The following is a 12,588-nucleotide window of genomic DNA, read 5'->3' on the forward strand; positions in this document are numbered from 1 at the left end:
TATACTGCATGCACAGTGCTCCTTGAAGCATTGCTAGTGCTTCCTATACTGCATGCACAGTGCTCCCTGAAGCATTGTTACTGCTTCCCATACTGCATGCACAGTGCTCCCTGAAGCATTGTTAGTTCTTCCTATACTGCATGCACAGTGCTCCTTGAAGCATTGCTAGTGCTTCCTATACTGCGTGCACAGTGCTCGCTGAAGCATTGTTAGTGCTTCCTATACTGCATGCACAGTGCTACCGGAAGCATTGTTAGTTCTTCCTATACTGCATGCACAGTGCTCCCTGAAGCATTGTTAGTGCTTCCTATACTGCATGCACAGTGCTCGCTGAAGCATTGTTAGTGCTTCCTATACTGCATGCACAGTGCTCCCTGAAGCATTGCTAGTGCTTCCTATACTGCGTGCACAGTGCTCCCTAAAGCATTGTTAGTTCTTCCTATACTGCATGCACAGTGCTACCGGAAGCATTGTTAGTGCTTCCTATACTGCATGCACAGTGCTAACGGAAGCATTGTTAGTGCTTCCTATACTGCATGCACAGTGCTAACGGAAGCATTGTTAGTGCTTCCTATACTGCATGCACAGTGCTCCCTTAAGTATTGTTAGTGCTTCCCATACTGCATGCACAGTGCTCCCTTAAGTATTGGTATTGCTTCCTATACTGCATGCACAGTGCTCCCTGAAGCATTGTTATTGCTTCCTATACTGCATGCACAGTGCTCCCTGAAGCATTGTTATTGCTTCCTATACTGCATGCACAGTGCTCCCTGAAGCATTGTTATTGCTTCCTATACTGCATGCACAGTGCTCCCTGAAGTATTGTTAGTGCTTCCTATACTGCATGCACAGTGCTCCCTGAAGCATTGTTAGTGCTTCCTATACTGCATGCACAGTGTTCCCTGAAGCATTGTTAGTGCTTCCTATACTGCATGCACAGCGCTTGCTGAGTTCCACTGAGGGGACTAGAACCTGCGATCATCTCATCATTGATACTATATACTACAGTGCCACAGTATTGCAGTATATACTGAAAATCTCAGCTGGGCTTCATAGGAGTACCAAGATGGCTGTGATGATGACCTTCAGTATGCCCCTGGCTGCCATAATAACCCATCTGTGCCCCGAAGTTGCTTATGCCGTTGTGTGCACCTGTAATGCTAAACTGTAGGTTTACTGTGTTTCAGAGAAAGTCACAAATTGCATCTATAGCAGACAGGGCCGGACTGGCCATCTGGCAATTCTGGCAAATGCCAGAAGGGCCTGTCTGGTCATCGGCTGCCTTGTCTGCTACGTTGTTAACAGAATCGGCATTCTCAAGATACCCATACTGTTGAGAGTTGTGATGGATCACAAAGTTGCTGACTCCGTCACTTACCCCAGCAGGCCCCGGGTATCATTAGAAATATTGGTCTTGTAGTAAATCTTTCTTTCCTCCATCCAGGGAAATATTAGTAATATATCCCACCTGGTTCATAGGGATGGGGACAACATGGGCTTGTGTGATTTCAAATGCCAGGACTGAATTTCAGCCCCAGTCCATACCTGATAGCAGACCTAAAACTCGCATCCTCCAGCTTTGCTCTCTGTAGACTACTGGAGATTGTTTCTCTACTCCTGAACCTGAAGTTTCACCCGTTGCCGGGAGATTTTTCTTTCTTCCTCTTACACAATGCAATTAATGACATCCCCAGAGTCATACGTAGAACGGCACACACGCTGCGAAAATGCATCTAATGGGATCATCTATAGCTGAACGCCGAGTTACAAAGAGAATCCGGATCTAAATTAGCAGTTAACTCCTGCACGGCCGCATGGCCCAGACCCGGCTAAAGCCGCCCCCCTCTTTATCCGGCTAAGTAATGGATGATACTGAACGTTTGCAAATTTATGGACCATAAAGATACTTTGCATCCTACAATAGTAATCACTGTGCGTTCACACGCTTCATTCAAGAAGAGTATTAAAGGAAAATGCTTCAGGTGCACACAGGGGTTTTCACCAGAAAAAAAGGGGTCTTTTTTGCCTCCACCTCGCCAGTATCTGCATACATTGATTCAACTGTAGAAGAAAGCACAACAGACTGCGCTTTTCTATACAAAGGGCCACTACAAAAAAAAATGCAAAACTCGGTGATCATTATAGTTTAGTAACTTTATGGGAGATACAAGAAATCTCCATCTTTTTCTTTGCATCTTTTCTTTTTTTACCTTTAATGCACTAGTATATAGAAATATATCTGTTTGTATCTGTAAATCATGCCTGGAAAAAAAAGAATTGAGATTTTTAGGCAGAGAAAATTCTCTCATATATAACAGTGCAGCCTGTGGCTCACTTGTAAAGCTGCTGCCTTCCATACCGCAGGTCCTGAGTTTGGATCCCAGCAAGAATAAGCCAGAAGATGTGAGATAAGGAAGTATATATTGAGAGGCATAAACGAAGGGCAGTCAGATGCAACTTCTGCCTCCATGGGGTAGAAATCAGTAATGAAGGCAGGCAAAAAATCAGGTCTTAGGCCAATTATTATAACAGCCATTTTTAATGCTGCCCCCTTGGAACAAAAAATGGAGTTCAACTGACAAAGAGCATTTTCCTATCTCAATGGGGTTACACTTTATTCAATCCAGTGCTGGCCATTGTTGTTTATGTGACTCTGATGTGAAAATAGTTCTTTAAATAATGTTTCTGCTATTGACGAAAAAAGAAATGTCTGATATGCACATATGGCTTTCAAGCCTCCGTGTGGCATTGGTTATTCATAAGAATAATCTATCAGAAGTCCTTGAGATATTTCTGTACATGGATCTTGTCTATCACAATGACGACAGTACAAGCTGCCGCTATCTCTGTCTCCGGGAGGACGATGATTCTCAGTACAATGTGTTGCTGTTTATTGCTGTGTATAAATGCTGAAAGCGGAGACCTTTGTTTTCTCCTCCTATAATGGGCCAGATGTCCGCCGGCCTTGGCTCCGAAAGTGACGATTAGCTTCACCATTAAAAGCCAAAAGCGTTGTGAGATGATTTTTTTTAATGGGAGCTCTCAGAATATGAAAGTCATTTCAGAAACCACAGCTTTAGACGATCTTACGGTAAGGACGGTGGAATCGGAAGAACTTTTACGATACTGACCCACCCATTGGCTGCAAGGGATAAATTACTGGACGCATCTAAGACAATGAAGGCGCCAGCATTTGAAGCCGAAGAAGGCAGATCTACGAGCATATGGTGTCTTCTTTAGCGAGGAACTCACAATACATCAGTCAGGAGAGTGGCTACAGGGAGCGGAGAGGTTGTGGTGGTGCACGACGGACCTATGTATGTGAGAAGCCAATCTGAGCAAGAAGAGCCGCAGCAGGGAGCGGCTGAGAAGCAGAGCCAGGGCCAAAGAGTCTAATGAGACAGGTGGCAGATCCTGGAATACTGCAGACTCCCGTAAGACAAGGCAACTATGCAGGAGTCACGAATCAAGGCTGTGCTCTAAAGAAGCTGAGCGAAAGGTGCCCACAATATTAAAGATGTAGATGACGTGGATTCACTGGGTTGATCCAGATGAATTTTCATTTTCCTTTATCAAGCTTAAAGGGATCCTTCAAGAATGTAATAAAATGGCCCCCATCATGTAATTCAAAGCTAGCCTGTCCTAGTCACGTGTCAGGACAGGCTGCAATCTGAAGAAAAAGAACTCCTGAAAACTGTGTCTTAACAAAAGTCGCTATACCGTAAGCACACAACTGGAGGGCTGTTATGATCCGGTGACCTTGGAGCCGCATGAAACTTTCTCTGGAGTAGGTGGAAACTGTACTGACCGCAAATCCTGAACTAACACCGCAACTAGAAGTAGCCGTGGGGTGTGCCTAACAAACCCTAGACACCTCGACACAGCCGGAGGACTAAATACCCCTATAGATGGAAATAGGAATACTACCTTGCCTCAGAGCAGAACCCCAAAGGATAGGCAGCCCCCCACGAATAATGACTGTGAGTAGGAGAAGAAAAGACACACACAGGTAGAAATCAGGATTTAGCAAAAGAGGCCACTCTAGCTAAATAGGAAAGGATAGGACAGAATACTAGGCGGTCAGTAATAAAACCCTTCCAAAAATATCCACAGCAGATAATACAAAAAATTCCACAATCTAACTAAAGATGTGGAATGAATATCTGCAACCCCAGAGAATCCAACAAGACTGAGAAAATACTGACACAATCTAAGCTGGACAAAAAAACACAAAAGAATAGCACTGAATTATGAAGCACACAGCATGTGTGCCACAGAAACAAAACCAGACACTTATCTTTGCTGATATGGCAGAAAGGCAGGAGGAACCAGTCAGAGGTCCAACACCTCCCAACAACAATTGACAACTGGCAAGGACTAATGAATCCTGCACACCTAAATACCCCTGTCAGAACTGCAAACAGCAGACACACCTGACCAGGACTGCAACCCAGGGACCACTGCATTACCACCTACTACCGCCGGAGGGAACCCAAAAGCAGAATTCACAACAGTACCCCCCCCCCCTTGAGGAGGGGTCACCGAACCCTCACCAGCGCCCCAGGCCGATCAGGACGAGCCAGATGAAAGGCACGGACCAAATCAGCAGCATGGACATCAGAAGCAAAAACCCAAGAATTATCCTCCTGGCCATAACCCTTCCATTTGACAAGGTACTGAAGCCTCCGCCTCGAAAAACGAGAATCCAAAATCTTCTCAACCACATACTCCAACTCCCCATCAACCAACACAGGGGCCGGAGGATCAACAGAGGGAACAACGGGCACCCCATATTTCCGCAATAAAGATCTATGGAAGACATTATGGATAGCAAAAGAGGCCGGAAGCGCCAATCGAAAAGACACCGGATTAATAATCCCAGAAATCCTATAAGGACCAATAAACCGAGGCTTAAACTTAGGGGAAGAAACCTTCATAGGAACATGACGGGAAGACAACCAAACCAGATCCCCAACCCGAAGCCGGGAACCAACACACCGACGACGGTTAGCAAAATGTTGAGCCTCCTCCTGAGACAACACCAAATTGTCCACCACATGAGCCCAAATCTGCTGCAACCTGTCAACCACAGAATCCACACCAGGACAGTCAGAAGGCTCAACCTGCCCAGAAGAAAAACGAGGATGAAAACCAAAATTACAAAAAAAAGGCGAAACCAAAGTAGCCGAACTAGCCCGATTATTAAGGGCAAACTCGGCCAATGGCAAAAAGGCCACCCAATCATCCTGATCAGCAGACACAAAGCATCTCAAATAAGTCTCCAAAGTCTGATTAGTTCGCTCGGTCTGGCCATTTGTCTGAGGATGAAATGCAGAGGAAAAAGACAAATCAATGCCCAGCCTAGCACAAAAGGCCCGCCAAAACCTAGAAACAAACTGGGAACCTCTATCGGACACAATATTCTCCGGAATACCATGCAAACGAACCCCATGCTGGAAAAACAACAGGACCAAATCAGAAGAGGAAGGCAATTTAGGCAAAGGCACCAAATGAACCATCTTAGAAAATCGGTCACAAACAACCCAGATAACCGACATCCTCTGGGAAACCAGAAGATCAGATATAAAATCCATAGAAATATGCGTCCAGGGCCTCTCAGGGACCGGCAATGGCAAAAGTAACCCACTAGCACGGGAACAACAAGGCTTGGCCCGCGCACAAGTCCCACAGGACTGCACAAAAGAACGCACATCACGTGACAAAGAAGGCCACCAAAAGGACCTACCAACCAAATCTCTGGTACCAAAAATACCAGGATGACCAGCCAACACAGAACAGTGAACCTCAGAAATCACTCTACTAGTCCATCTGTCAGGAACAAACAATTTCTCCACAGGACAGCGGTCAGGTCTATCAGCCTGAAATTCCTGAAGAACCCGCCGTAAATCAGGGGAAATGGCAGAAAGGACCACCCCTTCTTTCAGAATGCCGACCGGTTCAAGGACCTCAGGAGAATCAGGCAAAAAACTCCTAGAAAGGGCATCAGCCTTAATATTCTTAGAACCCGGAAGATACGAAACCACGAAATCAAAACGGGAAAAAAACAAGGACCATCGAGCCTGTCTAGGACTCAGCCGTTTGGCAGACTCGAGGTAAATCAGATTCTTATGATCGGTCAGGACCACAATACGGTGCTTAGCTCCCTCAAGCCAATGTCGCCACTCCTCAAACGCCCACTTCATAGCCAACAACTCCCGATTGCCGACATCATAATTGCGTTCAGCAGGCGAAAACTTGCGGGAGAAGAAGGCACACGGTTTCATCAAGGAACCAACAGAATCCCTCTGAGACAAAACGGCCCCTGCCCCAATCTCAGAAGCGTCAATCTCAACCTGAAACGGAAGAGAAACATCCGGTTGACGCAACACCGGAGCAGAAGTAAATCGGCGTTTAAGCTCCTGAAAGGCAGAGACGGCCGCAGAAGACCAATTCGCCACATCAGCGCCTTTCTTCGTCAAATCGGTCAAGGGTTTAACCACGTTGGAGAAGTTAGCAATGAAACGGCGATAAAAATTTGCAAAACCCAAAAATTTCTGAAGGCTCTTCACGGATGTGGGTTGAATCCAATCATAAATGGCCTGAACCTTAACCGGATCCATCTCCATAGATGAGGGAGAAAAAATAAACCCCAAAAAAGAAACCTTCTGCACCCCAAAGAGACACTTAGACCCCTTCACAAACAAAGCATTGTCACGAAGGATCTGAAATACCATCCTGACCTGTTCCACATGAGACTCCCAATCATTGGAAAAAATCTAAATATCGTCCAAATTTACAATCAAGAATTTATCAATAAAAGTCCGGAAGATATCATGCATGAAGGATTGAAAAACAGATGGAGCATTAGTGAGCCCGAATGGCATCACAAGGTATTCAAAATGGCCTTCGGGCGTATTAAATGCAGTTTTCCATTCATCACCCTGCTTAATACGAACAAGATTATATGCCCCCCGAAGGTCAATCTTCGTAAAACAACTAGCCCCCTTAATCCTAGCAAACAAATCGGAAAGCAAAGGTAAAGGGTATTGAAACTTGACCGTGATCTTATTCAAGAGGCGATAATCAATACAAGGTATCAAGGAGCCATCCTTCTTAGCAACAAAAAAAATCCCGCTCCCAACGGTGAAGAAGATGGCCGAATATGCCCTTTCTCCAAAGACTCCTTAACATAACTCCGCATGGCGGTATGTTCAGGCACAGACAGGTTGAAAAGTTGGCCTGGAATCAAGTCAATCGCACAATCACAGTCCCTGTGCGGTGGAAGGGAACTGGACTTGGGCTCATCGAATACATCCTGAAAATCAGACAAAAACTCTGGAATTTCAGAAAAGGAGATTGACATCAAAGGAACATCATTATGAACCCCCTGACAACCCCAACTAGTCACAGACATAGACTTCCAATCCAACACAGGATTATGTACCTGCAACCATGGAAAACCCAGCACGATAACATCATGCAAATTATGCAACACCAGAAGTCGACAATCTTCCTGATGGGCTGGCGCCATGTGCATGGTCACCTGTGTCCAAAACTGGGGCTTATTTTTAGCCAAAGGTGTAGCATCAGGGCCGGACTGGCCATAGGGCACTTCTGGCAAATGCCAGAAGGGCCGGTGCCAGTGGTGGGCCGCTCAATCCGCCGCCCCCGCCGTCGCATTCAATTATACCGGCGTATACACGCCGGTACAGTTGAATGCAATGATGGAGGAGAGAGCGTCTACAGACGCTCCTCTCCCATCATTCCCCGCTCTGCCTCTGACACTGCGGGTGCGCGATGATGTCATATCATCGCGCACCTGCTGTGTCCCGGGCAGACTGCAGCTGCTGAGACAGGAGCAGGAACCAGGAAGCAACGCTGGGCACGAGGAGAGGTGAGGAGAGTTTTTTTTTTTTCTGGACTGTGGGGCCATTCTCGGAGGAGGTGAGGGGAGGAAGAGAAGAGATGTGGGCTGTATATAGTTCTCTGTGGGCTGTGCTCTGTGCTGTATACTGCTGTGGGCTGTATATAGTTCTCTGTGGGCTGTGCTCTGTGCTGTATACTGCTGTGGGCTGTATATAGTTCTCTGTGGGCTGTGCTCTGTGCTGTATACTGCTGTGGGCTGTATATAGTTCTCTGTGGGCTGTGCTCTGTGCTGTATACTACTGTGGGCTGTATATAGTTCTCTGTGGGCTGTGCTCTGTGCTGTATACTGCTGTGGGCTGTATATAGCTCTCTCTGGGCTGTGCTCTGTGCTGTATACTACTGTGGGCTGTATATAGTTCTCTGTGGGCTGTGCTCTGTGCTGTATACTGCTGTGGGCTGTATATAGCTCTCTCTGGGCTGTGCTCTGTGCTGTATACTACTGTGTGCTCTGTGCTATATATAGTTCTCTGTGGGCTGTGCTCTGTGCTGTATACTGCTGTGGGCTGTATATAGTTCTCTGTGGGCTGTGCTCTGTGCTGTATACTACTGTGGGCTGTATATAGTTCTCTGTGGGCTGTGCTCTGTGCTGTATACTGCTGTGGGCTGTATATAGCTCTCTGTGGGATGTGCTCTGTGCTGTATACTACTGTGTGCTCTGTGCTATATATAGTTCTCTGTGGGCTGTGCTCTGTGCTGTATACTGCTGTGGGCTGTATATAGTTCTCTGTGGGCTGTGCTCTGTGCTGTATACTGCTGTGGGCTGTATATAGTTCTCTGTGGGCTGTGCTCTGTGCTGTATACTACTGTGGGCTGTATATAGTTCTCTGTGGGCTGTGCTCTGTGCTGTATACTGCTGTGGGCTGTATATAGCTCTCTCTGGGCTGTGCTCTGTGCTGTATACTACTGTGTGCTCTGTGCTATATATAGTTCTCTGTGGGCTGTGCTCTGTGCTGTATACTGCTGTGGGCTGTATATAGTTCTCTGTGGGCTGTGCTCTGTGCTGTATACTGCTGTGGGCTGTATATAGTTCTCTGTGGGCTGTGCTCTGTGCTGTATACTACTGTGGGCTGTATATAGCTCTCTGTGGGCTGTGCTCTGTGCTGTATACTACTGTGGGCTGTATATAGTTCTCTGTGGGCTGTGCTCTGTGCTGTATACTACTGTGTGCTCTGTGCTATATATAGTTCTCTGTGGGCTGTGCTCTGTGCTGTATACTGCTGTGGGCTGTATATAGTTCTCTGTGGGCTGTGCTCTGTGCTGTATACTGCTGTGGGCTGTATATAGTTCTCTGTGGGCTGTGCTCTGTGCTGTATACTACTGTGGGCTGTATATAGCTCTCTGTGGGCTGTGCTCTGTGCTGTATACTACTGTGGGCTGTATATAGTTCTCTGTGGGCTGTGCTCTGTGCTGTATACTGCTGTGGGCTGTATATAGTTCTCTGTGGGCTGTGCTCTGTGCTGTATACTACTGTGGGCTGTATATAGCTCTCTGTGGGCTGTGCTCTGTGCTGTATACTACTGTGGGCTGTATATAGTTCTCTGTGGGCTGTGCTCTGTGCTGTATACTGCTGTGGGCTGTATATAGCTCTCTGTGGGCTGTGCTCTGTGCTGTATACTACTGTGTGCTCTGTGCTATATATAGTTCTCTGTGGGCTGTGCTCTGTGCTGTATACTGCTGTGGGCTGTATATAGCTCTCTGTGGGCTGTGCTCTGTGCTGTATACTACTGTGTGCTCTGTGCTATATATAGTTCTCTGTGGGCTGTGCTCTGTGCTGTATACTGCTGTGGGCTGTATATAGTTCTCTGTGGGCTGTGCTCTGTGCTGTATACTGCTGTGGGCTGTATATAGCTCTCTGTGGGCTGTGCTCTGTGCTGTATACTACTGTGGGCTGTATATAGTTCTCTGTGGGCTGTGCTCTGTGCTGTATACTGCTGTGGGCTGTATATAGTTCTCTGTGGGCTGTGCTCTGTGCTGTATACTACTGTGGGCTGTATATAGCTCTCTGTGGGCTGTGCTCTGTGCTGTATACTACTGTGGGCTGTATATAGTTCTCTGTGGGCTGTGCTCTGTGCTGTATACTGCTGTGGGCTGTATATAGTTCTCTGTGGGCTGTGCTCTGTGCTGTATACTGCTGTGGGCTGTATATAGTTCTGTGGGCTGTGCTCTGTGCTGTATACTGCTGTGGGCTGTATATAGCTCTCTGTGGGCTGTGCTCTGTGCTGTATACTACTGTGTGCTCTGTGCTATATATAGTTCTCTGTGGGCTGTGCTCTGTGCTGTATACTACTGTGTGCTCTGTGCTATATATAGTTCTCTGTGGGCTGTGCTCTGTGCTGTATACTGCTGTGGGCTGTATATAGCTCTCTGTGGGCTGTGCTCTGTGCTGTATACTACTGTGTGCTCTGTGCTATATATAGTTCTCTGTGGGCTGTGCTCTGTGCTGTATACTGCTGTGGGCTGTATATAGTTCTCTGTGGGCTGTGCTCTGTGCTGTATACTGCTGTGGGCTGTATATAGCTCTCTGTGGGCTGTGCTCTGTGCTGTATACTACTGTGTGCTCTGTGCTATATATAGTTCTCTGTGGGCTGTGCTCTGTGCTGTATACTGCTGTGGGCTGTATATAGTTCTCTGTGGGCTGTGCTCTGTGCTGTATACTGCTGTGGGCTGTATATAGTTCTCTGTGGGCTGTGCTCTGTGCTGTATACTACTGTGGGCTGTATATAGTTCTCTGTGGGCTGTGCTCTGTGCTGTATACTACTGTGTGCTGTATATAGTTCTCTGTGGGCTGTGCTGTATATAGTACTCTGTGGGCTGTGCTGTATATAGTACTCTGTGGGCTGTGCTGTATATAGTACTCTGTGGGCTGTGCTGTATATAGTACTCTGTGGGCTGTGCTGTGTATAGTACTCTGTGGGCTGTGCTGTATATAGTACTCTGTGGGCTGTGCTGTATATAGTACTCTGTGGGCTGTGCTGTATATAGTACTCTCTGGGCTGTGCTGTATATAGTACTCACTGGGCTGTGCTGTATATAGTACTCTCTGGGCTGTGCTTTATATAGTACTCTGGGCTGTGCTGTATATAGTACTCTGGGCTGTGCTTTATATAGTTCTCTGTGGGCTGTGCTGTATATAGTTATCTGGGCTGTGCTGTATATAGTTCTCTGTGGGCTGTGCTGTATATATTACTTTGTGGGCTGTGCTGTATATATTACTTTGTGGGCTGTGCTGTATATATTACTCTGTGGGCTGTGCTGTATACTACTGTGTGGACTGTGCTGTATACTTCTACGTGGGCTGTGCTGTATACTACTGTGTGGTCTGTGCTGTATACTACTGTGTGGTCTGTGCTGAATACTGCTGTGTGGGCTGTGTTATCTACTACGCGAGCTGTGCTATAGTATGCAGGCTGTGCTGTATACTATGCGGTTTGTGCTATATAATATGCAGGCTTTGCTATATACTATGGGGAGTATATTATATTCTATGGGGGAGGCCATGTTATGTACTATGTGGCTGTGTTATATACTATTGTGGGGGTATATTATATTCTATGGGGGAGGCTGCGTTATATACTATGGGGGGCTGCATTATATTCTATGGGGGGCTACATTATATATTATGGGGAGGTGGGCTGTATTATATTCTATGGGGGTTACATACTCTGGGGTGGCTGCATTATACTCTGTGGGGTGGCTGCATTATACTCTGGGGTGGCTGCATTATACTCTGGGGTGGCTACATTATACTCTGGGGTGGCTGCATTATACTATATGTGGGCTGCATTATACTGTATCGAGGACTATGGGGAATACGTTATACTATATGAAGAACTATGGGGTGCATTATACTATGGGAAGTGAATTGTACTACATGGATGACTGTGGCGGTGCATTATACTATATGGAGCACTATGAGGATTGTATTATGCTATATGGAGGACTATGAGGATTGTATTATGCTATATGGAGGACTATGAGGAGTGTATTATACTATGTGGAGGACTGAGCAGTGTATTTTAATATATGGAGGACTATAGGGAGTGTATTATACTATATGGAGGACTATGGAGCACATTATAATATATGGAGGACTATGGGGTGTATTTTACTAAACAAGTAAAATGCTGCATATTCGGATTGTTTTTGCTGGAACAAAAAGCCTTGTTGTCAGCAGCACATTGCCAGTGTAAACTGTAGATGTGCTGCTGAAAACATGATACTGTATGGTGATCTATTAGTGATCGTTCTGTCTCATCATTATTCCTCAGCTGGTGGAAAGAGGCCGGGAAACAAGCGTTGAACAACTTCAGTATTGTCGATCAAACTCGTTTAGCGGCCTGAACTCAGCGCACGTAAATACAACAGAAAGGCTTCTGTGTGATGTGCAATATGTTAGCATTTGGGGACCCATTTTAAACTTTGCCTAGGGCCCCACTTTGCCTAAAACCGGCCCTGCCTACAAGTGTACAAAGATATTATACAGTCACCATGTGACAAGTGGGCCTGTGTAACTTCAAATGCCAGGGCTGAATTTTAGTCCCAGTCCGGCCCTGTGTAGCATCAATCCCCCTTAGAGGAATAGGGTTCTGCAAAGGCTGCAAGGGAAAACCACAACGCCTGGCAAATTCAAAATCCATTAAGTTCAAGGTGGCGTCTGAATCC

The sequence above is a fragment of the Ranitomeya variabilis genome, chromosome 8, assembly GCF_051348905.1.
Source record: "Ranitomeya variabilis isolate aRanVar5 chromosome 8, aRanVar5.hap1, whole genome shotgun sequence".
In the NCBI taxonomy this organism is placed as follows: Eukaryota; Metazoa; Chordata; class Amphibia; order Anura; family Dendrobatidae; genus Ranitomeya; species Ranitomeya variabilis.